Source organism: Trichechus manatus, unplaced genomic scaffold, assembly GCF_000243295.1.
Source record: "Trichechus manatus latirostris isolate Lorelei unplaced genomic scaffold, TriManLat1.0 scaffold00006, whole genome shotgun sequence".
Taxonomy (NCBI): Eukaryota; Metazoa; Chordata; class Mammalia; order Sirenia; family Trichechidae; genus Trichechus; species Trichechus manatus.
In genome coordinates this window covers 3,771,968-3,772,403 of record NW_004443942.1, presented here as the reverse complement: position 1 = coordinate 3,772,403, position 436 = coordinate 3,771,968, and positions in this window count along the sequence as shown.

The window sequence follows — 436 nt, the reverse complement described above, 5'->3', positions numbered from 1 at the left end:
CCTGCCCAAAGGTGCCCATCTTTCTCACTCTGTGGGTTGGGAAGCCCATCGGGCTAACTCCTGCTGGTCTCCTGGTTCTGCTGTTGCTGTTTCTACACTGTCCCTCCTCACCGTCTTAGGTGCTATAGCTCTCTTTCTCTCTGTCTCCGGGTTCCAGGAGCTTCTCAGCATAGGGATCCCAGACTTGCTCAACTCCCGGCTCTTTTTTCTTTTTTTAAATATTTTATTGTACTTCAGGTGAAGGCTTACAGAACAAAGTTTTCTCATGAAACAGTAGTACACATGTTGTTTTATGACATTGGTTAACAACCCCACAACATATTAACCCTCTAACTTCTCAACCTTTTTTTTTTTGGTGAAAATACACATAGCCAAAGATACACTGTTTCAAAAATTTCTACATACACAGTTCAGTGACATTGACTATGCTCTTCCA